Raw genomic sequence first — 13209 nt, 5'->3', positions numbered from 1 at the left:
ACTGGCCCTCATGTGGGATCCGAACTGGGGCCCTGCTGCTCAGAGCTGGCGTCCCAAGCCAGCTCTTAACCAACGCGCCACTCGGCCGGCCCAATTCACTTATGATTTTAGATGACATTCATTCAGCTAACTTTTTGAGATGATGTAAGCCTAGAATGGTCCTTGTCCACGTGCCCCCACCCCCTCCACTCCATGAAGGAAAACCATCCAGTCCCACTGGAGAGAATGAAGGGACAAGTAGAATGCTTCAAGCTCTGACTCCCTGGGTGTCCCAGTTAGCCAAGCCAATAAATGTCCCCTTTTTCCCTAACCTGCTTTGAAATGAGGTTTGACTTCTTGCAAACAGGAGTCCTTACCCATATAGTCCCTGTGGCCAGAATGCTGTGCCCATAAAGGAAGAAGTTTGCGGGGGCCAGATAATAATAACAGCTACCATTTATTGAAAGCTTCATTTGCATTCAGCTCTATACTGACCACTTATGTGTATTATCTCCTTTAACTCTTCCAACACTTTTCAGGTGGCTATATCACTATTTCAAATAAGGAGACCATGGCTCAGAGAGGTTCCATAACTTGCTCAAAACCACACAGCTAGTAAATGGCAGAACAGGGATGTGAAATGAGGCCTCTTGACTTCAAAGCCCATGCTCTTTAACCATGAAGTGCTGGAGCTCTTGCAGGGCCATTTTGGCTACTCCAGAAAGCATGTGAGCTGGGCTCCAGATAACAGATGTCACTGTGTGCTGATGAAGTTTCACAGCTCAGAGGCAAGCTGGTTTGCTTGCCCCTGAATCTAACCACGGAGATCCTGCCAGAATCAGAGAAGCAGTAAGTGCTGACTCATTGGAGGAGGGGGGCCCATCTCTCCCCTGTTCAGCATGTTGCCAACTCTAAAATCTCATTACGATAAAACAAGAGGCTTCAGGAAACTGATAGTGGCACATTTCATTGCAAGGCACAGCCACGGAGGGGGGTTCCTAAGCAGATTCTTATAGAAAACCTTCTAAGCTGCTTTTAGCATACAAGGCAGAGTGGAGTCCTTGAGAAGCATATACTTCCAAAAGAAAGCCTGCTTTATTTAATCTTAAAAAATATATAAAATTGCATAAAGATGTGGCATGCCTGATTGCCTTCCTTCTCTCCCTCTTCAGCTTCATCTCGTCTGTGATAGTGGCTTTTTCTGTTTAAGCTGCTGTAAATTGGTGTTTCTGGTATTGGCAGTCAGAAGCATTTTAATAGATTAAGTAGGGGCTCAAGGAATGTTTGCAGCTCCTAGATCACGTGGATTTGGTAGAGGGATCAGAGTTGTAAGGAGGTAGAAAACCGAGGGAGGAAGTCAGGGACCAGAGCTGGAGGAAACGGACATGGGACATCTTCAGAGCGCGCAGAATAAAATGCAGAGACCTGGGGCCACGAGAAACTGAAGCGTCTGGGGCAGAGCCTGGGAGAGCAGCATTTGGGTTAACACAATGGGAGCAAATGCCCCATAGGACTCATTCCCATGCGGAACGAGGCCTGGGTGCACTGGAGGTGCAGACCACCTGCCGTCTCTCTCCTCCTTTACACGCTTCCTGGACATGGCCGGCAGAGCTCCACACCAAGGCCTCCCTGTTTCTCTCAGAGTAAAAAGCAAAGTCCTTACAATGTCCTACAAGATCTTACATTATCACACCAGCCTCCTTGCCAGACATTCTCCTGCCTCAGAGCCTTTCACACTTGCTGTTCCCCACCTAGCATGCTGTTCCATCCACCTAGAACACTCCTCCCAGATATCCACATGGCTCGCTCCTTCACTTCCCTCCGACTCTTAGTCAAAAGCCCCTAATCCCAGTGATACATAAATCACTTCTCCTCAGCAATTACCACCATCCGACATACTGTTCGTTTCATTACTGGTTTGTTGTCTGCCCTCCCAACAATAGATTATAAGGTCCACAAAGGCAGGGAATTTTGTCTGTTTTGTTCATTGCCATACGCCCAGCACAAGTGCCTGCATTATAAACTCTCAAAATTATTTATAGACTGAAGGGATGCACATATGACCCTCTCCTCTAGGATGCTGCACGAGCACCTCAAACCTCATGTGTCCACAGCACCTCCCCCACAGAAGGTCCTTCTCTGGTGTTCTCTGAGCATCCTCTTCAACTTCTCCCTCCTAGTCCCGCCTTCAATCAATCACTGATTCCTACAATTTCACCTCGTAAGTGTTCCTTAAATCCATCTCCTTTCTACCCTGCCTCATCTCACTCACTCCCTGACTCTGCAATAACTTCCCACCTGGCCTTCCTGCCTCTAGAATTTCTGGTCCCTTTCCTTCCCCAAGCTATCATTGGTACAACTGCCATAATGACTATTTTTGTCATTTGATAATTATATTAATCTGAAACATACATGCAGTATGAGTACGCTTGATTTTTTTTTGTTCCATTTTCCTTTCCCTCTTATCACTTGAAACAGGTCAAGTCTACTGAAAGAATGAACTCTCATATACCCTACAACAAATTCACCAAGTGCTTAAGATGTTGCTATATTGGCTTCATTTCTTCTCTCTCTCATATATACCAGGGGTGCCAAAAAAATGTACACAAGTGGACACTTTGGTCAGTGTTGCTCAAGCAGTAGTTCACCGTAATCAGAAGTGTCTGGATGCTGATGGTAACCACTTTGAGCACCTCTTGTAATTGCAGAAGTCAAACGTGACTTGTGTTCATCTTTTGTTATCAGTATATATTGAGTATTACAACTTTAATACAATTTTCCTTTCTTAAAATGTTATACTTTTTTTGGGAACCCTCTCTGTATGTCATCATGACACTTCACCCCCTAATACTTCAGCATGCATCTCTTAAGAACAAGGACATTCTCCTATATAACCACAATGTCATTATCATACCTAGAAAAAAACATGAATTTAACAACATCAGATAAGCAGTCCATAATCAAATTTCTCCCATTGTTCCAATACCACCTTTTATAGTTTGATTGCCGTATCTTTAGTTTCTTTTACTTTTGATCAGGCCCATCCCACCCCACACCGCCTTTTTGTTTTTCATGACCTACGTTTTTTGACAAAGACAAGCCAGTTCACTTGTAGAATCCTACTGACTGATTTAAAACACAACCCTGAGTGTCCTTTCTCGCCTAAAGCCCTTCACTGGAAACCCGCTACCGAAAGGTTAAGGTTAGAACCTAAGATGCCTGTAGATCTTCCATGCCACCCTTTCTGTCCAACTGAACTGCTTGAAGTTTAGTCTCCAAACCTCTCCACTGTCCTCCACACCAAATCTATGCTTTTCTTGCCTCTGTCCCCTCTGTCTGAAATGCCCTGTCCCCTCATTTCCCCCCAGTAAGTTGTTACTTTTCCTTTAAAGACTCAATTCAGGCATTGCCTCCTTCAGGAAGCCTTCCCTGATTACTCTACCTGAGTGCCCCCCGATCTCTGTTCCTATTCCTATCCCTGTACTTAGAACACTGTGTTCTAATATTATGGGCCCGTGGCTCTCTTCCAGTAGATCACGAGAGGAATGAAGAGAGGGACTGTGGCTTACTCACTTCTGTGTGTCTCAATAAATGTGTGTGGGATGAATGAGTGAGAAACAGGAGAGAGGAAAGAAGGGAAAGAGGCTCTTCTTCTGTCCTTCCATCTCGGGAAGAAAGGAGTCAGCAGGCCTTTACTAGGAAAGAAAGCCAGAAGGAGGGGAATTGCCAATGGTCCCGTTCTAGGAATAAAAGCAGAGGGCTCTCATCTTCTTACCTGCCTTTCTCTTGGCATCACAACAAGGAGCCCCAGAGCCGTGTCTCAGAACCTTTGTAAACTTTCCTAGGCTGAGTGACTTCGTGTTATGGTTTCCATGTAGTCATAAATAGTCAAGCCTTTAGCATTTACGAGCCCATAGGCTTGTTTTCAATATAGTTTGGTGCCAGGTGGGCACTAGACTAATAAGGGGGATCACGGCATAAATTATATAAATGTCTAACCACTATGCTGTACACCTGAAACTAAATAAGATTGAATGTCAACTGGAACTGGAAAAAAAAAAAAGGATGGAGCTGGGGAGTCACCGCACACCCAGTGCTGGACAGAGGAATTCCCTAGGCAAGGCAGGGGATGGTGGCAGCTTCCAAGAGGGGAGAAAAGAAAGCTGAGGTCCTAGGGTCTGTGACTAGGAAGAAAAGGGGAACTTAGGAAATTGATCTGGACCTGACAAGAGACTGTTATGTTTAAAAACCGGCCCTTGGAGACCTTGCCTGAGGAGCTATTTTACCAGGTGAAAAAAAAGAGTTTGGGCTTGTAGCCAAACCTGGGGAAAATGTGTTAAGACTTGGAAGTGGCCAAGGGATTAGCTTTGTCTTAGAAGGTGGGAGTACAAAGGACTCTTGAGAAAAATAGTCCCCAAATCAGAGCCCCTGGTAAGTTTTATTCTATATGCCAACTCGAATCAGTTGGTAGAAGTTTCAGTAGTGCTAAATTGAGAAGGAATCTAAAGCCATCAGCGGACTAGGTGAAAAAACAAACCAACCTGTCGTGATTGATGAATCATGTCTGCCATGGGTTCGGGTAGGAAGGAATTGGGAAGGACCTGGGATTCAAAGGGGAAGTTAAAAGAGGGGGCTCCTAAAAAGTATTGTTGAATGACTTAAATCTGGCAGGGCATGTACCTGAGTGGAAATATCACGGGCTTTGTTACTACACAGAGCTGACTTTGAATCCGGTTCTGCCCCATTTCTTAGCTGTATAATCTTGGGCGATTTACAAAACCCAATCTGTAAAATGGGCCTGCTCTGCAGATTAAATAAATAACCTATAATTATAGGTAACACTTACATAGCAGTTTCTATGTGTCAGGCATGGCTCTAACCACACACACACACACACACATACACACACACACACACACACACTTCACAACAATCCTATCAGGTTATTATCCCCAGTTCACCAATGAGAAAACTGAAGTTCGGATAGGTTAAGGACCTGCCGAGGGTGACACAACTCATGAGTGGCAGAGCCAGCATTCACACCAGGCAGCCTGGCTCTGAGTTTGCCTTCTTCACCACCTTAATAGCCACTAGAAGCCAACCGCTTTCCATTGCCGACTTGTCATTATGCGTCCAGCAATGGACATAAGCTCTGTGATTTAATTTAACTCCGTAAGGCTTGCACCCTAAAGCTCGCACATGCGTAAAACACATTTAACACATTTAACATTTAACTTCATCTCAAACCAGGCAAGCGACAGAGTCACGAACATGACAAGACAAAGGGTTCACCTAAAGAAGGAGAAAGAAAGACAAAATCAGAACCCAGAAATGTGGCCTCTAACAAAACACTTGGGCCTTTTCACTTTTGCTGTAGCATGAAAGGCTCACTCAAGATCCATTAAAATACGCAGGACAGGAAGCCAGGTGAGGGAGTTTTCAGTGCCTGGAGGACCCAGGCTGCTTTCTCCTGTTGTGGGAATGAGGCATTCTTTCACAAAATGGCTTTAGACCAGGTGTCAGCAAACGACAGCCCCTGGGCCAAATCCTGCTGTCACTGGCTTTTGTAAATAAAGCTTGGTTGGAACACAGCCAGATATATTCTTTGATGTTTTGCCTATGGCTGTTTATACTCTATAACAGCAGGTCTGAGTAGTTGCAACAGAGGCCATATGGCCTGCAAAATCACCTATCTGGCCCTTTGCAGGACAAGTTTGATGATTGCTACTCTTTACTTTGGGCCAGATTTTCTAGATATCAACATGGCACACATGATCAATCTTACGTCCTTGACTAGGGAAGAAAGAACAAGATGTCTCATGGGTATTTACCAGGGGGGTTACAAAGTAGGATGTCCATAAGAGGGACCAAAATGGAAACAGATGTGGGCAGAATAGGATATTGCAGGGTGTGCTCCAAGAATTGTTAATCCATGTGATGTGATAACATGGTTCAGGGGTCGACCTGGAACCGCTGTGCTAAACAACTTTAAGCAGATTTCTCTGCTGTGGGACTTCTCAGGACCTTTCAAATGCCATTATGCCTTGAGATTTCTGAGAGGGTGGTATGGCTCACAAAGCTCATTTTCCCCATGGGACACTCTTTTCAGAACAGCCTTTGGCAAATGCTGAACAGAAAGAAGCCTTTAGAATCATGCCCCTGGGAACTAGAAATCAAAACTATGAGGGCTATGGCTTAATCAGCATGTCGTTCTCTCAGCAAGGAAAGAGGGGGAACAAAGAAGAAATAAAGGAAGCTAGAGTGAAAAAGCAGAGAGCTTTTTTGAAGGGAGGAAGGAAGAAATCAGGGGCCTGGACAGACAACACGTGAGGACAGGAGGGACACCTGGATGACAGGACTATCAGAGGGAACGAGGTGGCAAAAGCAAGGCTGCTGCCCCCTGAAGGATATGTGGTCACTTTCATCATCACCGTCTCCGTCATTGGCACCACCAGAGGAGCTCAGCTTCCCTGAGCAGACTCATTACTGCACAGATCCTTTAGACATATGATTTCACTTAATTCCCATTTTACAGACAAGGAAACAGAGTCACAGACAAGTTAACTCCCCCAGGGTCAAAGCTTATAAGTGGTAGGGTGTAGATTCAACTCTGGGAGTCTGACCCCAGAGCCCATGTTCTCACCACTGCACCACACCACTCTACTTCTAACTGCATTAGATGGAAGGCTGGCATTTCATTACATAACACAAAGAGGATGCTGTAAGAAATGTAACACCAAAACATTTGGAGGAAAAAACAAAACCAACCAACCAATGTCACTGGGTCCTTAGCTGCACAGGGCCAAGCAGCTAAGAGGGCCGATGTTTTCCCCACAGCAGAGCCAGATGTTTAGATATCATACTATTTTCTTCCTCTCTCTCTCTCATTTTACTCTTGTATTAACTATCCTTTCTTATGTCAGAAGTTACATATCAGGGTATGTCAGGCTTTCCAATGTGTTACACTTGCTCGTAAAGTGAACATAAACATTTGCTGAATGTTAAAAAGCATTTTCAATCCAAACTCTATGACTCTGCTGTTGTCCTGGCCATAATTCTGTATTTACAAACAGCCTCATTTAGATTTTCACACTTGCCAGTTTTTTGGTGTGTGTGTGGGTGGGTGGGGGTGGGGGTGGGGGTTGGGGCCCTCAAAACCGCTTCGTAGGACAGATCCCAAAAACGTAAATCACAGATCAATTAAATCTTTTGTGGCTCAGGAATATACCTGCATTAAATGCTAGACTAACGTTTATCTGCGTCCTACCTAACCACTGATTTCCATGCTTAAAATATGATGCAAATAGTAAATCGCACCATTTGGGGTGGGTGGGGGATAAACCCAGGTCTGGAAAAGAAATATAGGACATGAAAAACTTGCACATTGAGTGTCCTGGCTTTGCAAAAACGGCGCCGAAAAAAAAAAAATTCCGTTGGAACCCTACAAACATTGGCTGGGGCTCCTGACGGCAAAAGTTTGTGTGAGACAGTCTACCCGACTTACTTTCTTGAATCTATACCAAAATAAAAGGCTGCTACAGAGTAAAATGGAAAGGCTGCCACACGGCACTGTTCGTAAATTTCTGTTTACCTGGTAAAACGGTGAGGGCAAGGCTTTGGGCTCCTCCTTCCAGGACAGCTGCAGAGCAGGGCGTTCAAATGGTGGCTGGCCGCGGGCGGCTGCCCTTCACGATGCTGTTGCTGCTTCTAAGATCCCATTGGAAAATCCAAAGAGCTGGAGAGCCCAGGGCCAATATGACGTTTCCAAGCGAGTATTCCTCCCCCACCCACATCCCCCTTTGCTTGCGTTGACTTTGGAGCAGCTCCGGTTTCTTCCACCCCTGGGGGAAGCAGCTGGGAATCCGGGCAGGCCTTGCACTGGCGGAGGGGGGCCGTCCCTGAAACCACTTCCAGATGTGCTGGGCAAGGCCCGCTCGGATGGGCCAGACTTCCCGTGACATCCTAGTCCAGCAGTCTGCGTGCAAATCATCTCGAAAACAAGGCTGCTCTGGAGGAAAAGATTTGAGACTGAGGAAAAGCAAATGCTTGGTGGGTGCATTACTACCACATGTTGGGTCTAAAGTAAACTTGGAAAGAGCAGAAGTGGAAAATAAAGTTCATACTGATTTTAAGAATATCTTCACAGGCACTAGCTTCTCCTGAAGTCTCCTAGTGATTAAAATGCTGTTGTCTCCAACTCAAAGCCCAGAGAGCAGCTGTGGTCTCATTCTACCAAGGGAATGACAGTGACAGAAGTTTCAAGACAGTGTGTTTGTGCCTGAACATGGGAAGGAATCAGGCGAGGAGTCAACCCCACCCGGTTCTGTGCTGCTCTGTGTTTCTGCCATTGATTCTCAGAAACCCAGGAAAGGATGCCAGTTTGCCTGGGATCATGGAATTTATGTCTGCAGTGACCTCTCTCCCTCGTTCTTATAAGCAAATGAGGATCCCCCCTGCTCACTGCCTCCTAAAGTGGTGTTGCCTAGTAAAAATATAATGCAAGCCACATTAGAAACTTAAATTCTCTAGTAGTCACATTAAGAAAAGTACAGAGGCAAAATTAATTTTAATGATATATTTTATTGAACCCAATGTGTACAAGATATTATCATTTCGACACATTAAAAATTAACCAAACATTTTACTTTTTTTTTGGTACTAAGTCTTTGAAATTTGGTGTGTATTTTACACAGGTAGCACACCTCAATTTAAACTCTAAATTTCATCAGAAACAATCGATATGTATTAAGATTTCATAAAATGTACAGTTTAAAGAGTCACATACCCAGGTTGTTCTAATGTACAAGTTTTCCAATCACTGAGTTGAGCATGTTTTTCGATTTAAGTTAATTAAAACAAAGTAAAATTTAAAATTCATTTCCTCAATTGCTCTAGTTACATTTTAAGTACTCAGTAGCCAATGTGGCTAGTGGCTACTATATGGAACAGTAATTGAAAGAATAAGGATTTAGTGGAGGTTTTTAGACTTGAACTTGGAGAGCAGGCTTATCCTGAGTAGCTTCCGTTTGTATAGAACTTTCAACATTGACAAAGCATTTTCATATCTTCTATTTCATTTTATTCTCACAACATTCATGTTAGGTACGTTGAGCAGATGTCATTCGCTCCAATTTACAGATGAGCAAACGAAGGCTTTGAGCAAGTTAAAGTCCAAGTTCCCCAAGCAAGTCAGTGACGAGACCAGGACCAGAATTCCTGTTCAGCTCTTCTCAACTCTTTCTTCCTTGAGGCATGTTTCAGATACTAGGATTTTTGGGTTGCAACTCTAGGGTTAAAATGAATCTACAGTTATTGCATTCTTCACTTGGTCATCCTTCAGCACCAAGTCACTATTTATACAGAATGACTGGCAGTCCTGGTGGAGTTCCCCAAAGCCCTCACCCAGTCCAGCAAGAATGTCAGTTTTTTTTTGGAGCAGGCTTGAAGTTTTGTTATTCCTCTTCCTTCTAAACTCCCAGCAAGGTGTACTCTGGTTTAAACCACAACTCCACTCAATGTTTTAGCTAACGACATGGCTATAAGATATTTATCTCTGGTTGCAGCAAAAAAATAAAATTTTTTTTTTTTTTACACATTGATCCTTGTGGGAAGTCAGAAAATTCAGTGGCAGCACAGGGTACTGTGCTCCAAGTACACTTGCTCCAGTCTTCATTGCACCCACATGCGTAAAAAATACATCTTCTACCCCAGGGCTTGCCACTGCCCTTCCAGAGTGAAGAGCTGTCAGGAGAAGCAGGAGACCATGTCCCTCGGACATGTCCCAAGGCATCGTGATGGGAAGCACTCCAAGTGGATTCCTGCCCATTCCAGTTTCCTCCAAAGACCGTGTTTTCTCCTCCTTTGCAACTCTCATCCACCTAGCAGAATGCCTGACCCTGTAAGAGCTGGTGAGTAAGGAGGTTCAGAGAGTATGACAACCAAAGCAGCCAACAGGGGGACTCAGGAGCGAAACAATAATGTTGTTTTCATAGACCCGCTTGCTCTTCTTAGCTTCCACGTGGACCCAAATCTCTCCGGTCGCTGCTCTTTGTACACTTTCTCCCTGTCTTGCTACTATCTCCACCTCCAGATTCTTCCTCCTTTATTTCGGCTGGGCCATGTTCTCAGGATAGAAGAGGCTTGTTATCCATGACCTAGATTTCCACATGGTATGTATAGATTCTTCCCCGGGGACGATGTGAAGAGAGCAGAAAGAGACACAGGCTAGACGGGCCACTCTGGTAAGTGCAGTGGCTACCAACATGGGCTCTGGAGACAGACAGACCTAGGTGTTAGTGCAAGCCTTATACGTCCACGTTACTAAAAATCTCAGTTCCGTTTCCTCATCTATAAAGCAGGAAAGTCTCATGGGACCCTTGCCAGGGTTACAAGGCATCGTGCATGTAAAGCACTCAGTGAGGGCTCGATACATGGATGTTATCATTATTGTTGCCTAAAGAAGCTCAAGGTATGAACTAGGGAAAGGAAGTGGGACAATGAAGTCTTTACAAATTAAAGAAAAAAAGTCCAAGTGAGTTATATGATGCTGCAAACGCTGCTGGTAGCTGACTTAATAACCATTTGTGCTTCCTCCCTTCAAATAGAAACACAATCTATTGGGGTAGGCTTGTGCCCAGTTAAAAATATTCACTTCCTCAGACATCCTGCAGCGAGAGTGGCATGTGAGCAGAGCCAGCTGTCTGCGACTTCCTAGAAAGCTACATTTTCCTGGCAAAGAGCTGTTTGGTGCCTTTCGCCCTTTCTTCCTGTCTGAAATCAAACCTTGATGCCTGGAGGTGGAGTAGCGTCTTGCAGCTCTGAGGATAAAAGGTCCACACTGTGTTGTCGCACGTGGTCACAGCGGCTGTGCATAGAAGCTGCGCTGTTAGTCTGCCAGGGTCCTGGCCGGGCACACAGGGCTCACTCCAAAGGGCTAATGGTAAAGACTTTGAAAAAGGCACTATTTGAAAAGGTGTAGTCTGTGTTAGGGCAACATGGTTAGGAGATAGTGCAACAGCCTGGGGTTAGCCGTTGCAGGGAGTCACTGCTAAGTCCAGCCCTGCAGGACCGAGGAAGGGAGTGGTTAGCAAGGCTGGGAGAAAACAGCTGCATGGACAGGGCTCCCTGTGTTGACCCCCATAAATGGGACTGAGGTGGGGGGAGCTAATTCCCCAAACCTTACAATCTTCTGTTGGTGGTGTCTCCCATTGGCCAAACCCAACTGAGAGTCAGAGGGCGAGGGAGCTCAAGTGATGTAATCCTTTTAGGTCAGCCTCTCAGGACACTGAACAGTTCAAGAGTGCAGGGTAGGTCTGTATAAGCAAATGGAAAATATCCTTGCCCAGCGTGGCGAGGGTCTCCTGGCGTGTGATTCAGAGTCTGCGCGTGTTAAAAGGGCAGAGCAAGAATGCAGGAGGAGCCCAAGTCCCTGATGGCGTTGGGAGTCACCGAAGTGGTTCTGAATTAACTACCTAAGAAACATCTTGCTATGTGAGGAAAAGAAACCTTCACATGCTTAAGTCCCTTCGGTCAGGTTTCAGCTCTATGCTTGAATGACTCCGATGTGATCTATATGCTTTTCACAAGCACCTTAAATTTGTGGTATCCTAAGTCAACACAATGTGTATCTGAGTTACTATTACGCCATGCTTATTTCTTTTTAGTTGAAAGTCAAATGTTCATTTCTTCTTACCCAATGAGCCTGCCTTGCTGAATGTATTACTTTGTAGATAAGGTCTTAGATAAAATTGATTAAAGCTGATAAATGTGACTGGAAGGAAAGGAAGATGCCTTCAGTGGTGGCAGTGAATCACTAACTGGGTCAGTGTGACAAGCCTCTGTTTATTGCCTCTGTCTCCCAGGGCTGGGCTCCAAGATCACCCATGCGTGTGGCAGGAAGTACAACTGTAGGAGCCTCAGTTCCCTCTTTTGCCTGATGGTGCTCGCCGATGGGTCACCTCCTCATCTGGGGCTCAGCTGCTCTGGGTTCTCCCCTGCTATCCCCTGAGCTGCAGCAACTGCTCCCGCATCCTGCTCTTTGCACCTGGGTTCCCTCTCTCCCACGTGAGAAGGCTGTTTTTCTTCCTTAGCTCTTGCACCAATTTCCTGTTCTGGTGAATGGTGGAGGCTCTACCTGGCCTAGAGTTCTGCCCTCTCTTGCAGCCGCCCTCTTCATGTCTTGGCCGCAGCTCTAGCAAAGACCATGGCCAGAGCCCTGCCATCTGTGAGCAGGCCTCTCAGACACCATCTGCTTCCTTCATCTCGGGAACAGTGCCTGCTCGGGCTGTCTGCTGTTGAGTTCAGCCTACCTGCTGGCATCCCCCAAGCCCCTTCTCAGACCTCTGCCAATAAGCCCTTGGCCCGAGTCCTCAACTGATTCTAAGGTATCCGTTGGACATGGCGATTTACACTCTTGGCTGAAAACAGGACTGTCTGCTGCCTCCCGGCACCAGCCCCTCCTTCTGAGGCTGACACCTCGGTGGCTTGTAGCTCAGGAGGAGGAATAGAAACAGTAGTAATATAATGAAAATAATGATGATGATGACAGAAGTAAAACAATTTACTACTTACTCAATGCTAACGACATGCCAGGCATGGCGTGAGTACAGCACAGGGCTTGCTTTGCATGGCAACAGCTCAAATTTCAGTCACCACGGTTTAGTTGAATAACATCAGCCGCCCCACCCCCACCCCCCACAACAGTTTAAATCTGTTACCACAGATTTAACTATGAGTAATTGCATAAGTGCAAACTTTGCTGCTAGCTTTTCAGTCCACAAAATTACTATGAAAATAAGAGACCCACAGCACGATCAGTGACCAATCACATCCCTTCTTTTGCAGTGTGTCTGCTGGTGACTGGTCAGTGGAGTCTGTTAATTCAGTTTATGTGCAAATGGCAAAGCCTCTAGTCATGTTGCTTCCTTTATTCTCGGTGATAAATCCATGTGATATTTACAAACCTGGGTAATAGAATTGGCCAACAAAGATCAAAGTGTTGCAAAGGAACAAAAAGTGACAATGGTGGGAGTGAAGTTCAAATCAAAGGTAAATGGAGGTAGAGAAGAAATAGCTGACCATGGGATGGCTCTGTCACTATTGAACTCTAGATACGCAGTCAGGAAAACTCAGTAAAGGTGAATTTACAAACATAAATAAGGAAAGTGGCTGTGATGAGAAGAATAAAGATGTTTCAGAGAAAGTGGTGTGGGCAAAACATTCACATGAAAG

At 45.3% G+C, this 13209-nt stretch overlaps 1 protein-coding gene across 1 annotated transcript in view; it reads right to left on the bottom strand.

Annotated features, from left to right (window-relative positions):
• GLT8D2 (glycosyltransferase 8 domain containing 2) overlaps positions 1 to 7932 on the bottom strand; it is a 31744-nt gene extending 23812 nt beyond the window's left edge. The window contains exon 1 of the mRNA XM_019651885.1: positions 7571 to 7932. The gene's annotated coding sequence lies outside the window, so the exon portion shown is untranslated. The remainder of the gene's footprint in view (positions 1 to 7570) is intronic.
• Positions 7933 to 13209: the final 5277 nt, after the last annotated feature.

Source organism: Hipposideros armiger, unplaced genomic scaffold (genome assembly GCF_001890085.2).
Source record: "Hipposideros armiger isolate ML-2016 unplaced genomic scaffold, ASM189008v1 scaffold_168, whole genome shotgun sequence".
In the NCBI taxonomy this organism is placed as follows: Eukaryota; Metazoa; Chordata; class Mammalia; order Chiroptera; family Hipposideridae; genus Hipposideros; species Hipposideros armiger.
The sequence above is the reverse complement of the archived record's forward strand: the minus strand, read 5'-3'. Positions and strand labels throughout refer to the sequence as shown.